A 715-nucleotide genomic window follows, 5' to 3' on the forward strand; every position below is an offset into this window, starting at 1 on the left:
GGCCTTAAAGCCTCATGGAGGAAAAGACTTTTAATCTGACCCATAAAAGGAATAGTTAGAAAAGGAAAGCCATATCTCTGCTTCTTGTTAATCTCCTTCTGAAAGGGAACTGGATGGGGGAAGGCTTGAGTTTTCAACAGAGTGGAAAACAGAAAAATTCCAAAAGAGACTACATTGGTTTCCTCTTGCTGCTATAGCAAATTACCATCAAATTAGTGGCTTAAAGCAGTACAAGTATGTTTTCTTACAATTCTGGAGGTCAGAAGTCTAAAATGGGTCTACAAGACTGCATGTCATCTGGAGGCTCTGGGGGAGAATCTGTTTCCTTACCTTTTCCAACTTCTGAAGGCTGCCTATATTCCTTGCCTCATGGCCCCCTTTGTCCAACTTCAAAATCTGCAGCCTAATTTCTTCTCTTTGACCCCAGTTTTCACCCCTACGTATTCTATAAATGTTCTGACCATCTCACTCCCTCCTCTAAGGACCCTAAGGACCCTTGTGCATGGGGTCTACCTGGATAATCCAGGATAATCTCCCCCATTTTAAGATCCTTAATGTAACCACAACTGCGAAGTTCCCATTACCATGCACACTAAGGCAGCTGCTGGTTATGGGGATTGGAAAATGATACGTTGGGAGCCGTTATTCAGCCTACCTTAGAGACACGTTTTCACTGGTCTGGTGTCAAGAGCACAGTGCTTAGAGCCAAATACCA

Source organism: Pteropus vampyrus, unplaced genomic scaffold, assembly GCF_000151845.1.
Source record: "Pteropus vampyrus isolate Shadow unplaced genomic scaffold, Pvam_2.0 Scaffold107, whole genome shotgun sequence".
Lineage (NCBI taxonomy): Eukaryota > Metazoa > Chordata > Mammalia > Chiroptera > Pteropodidae > Pteropus > Pteropus vampyrus.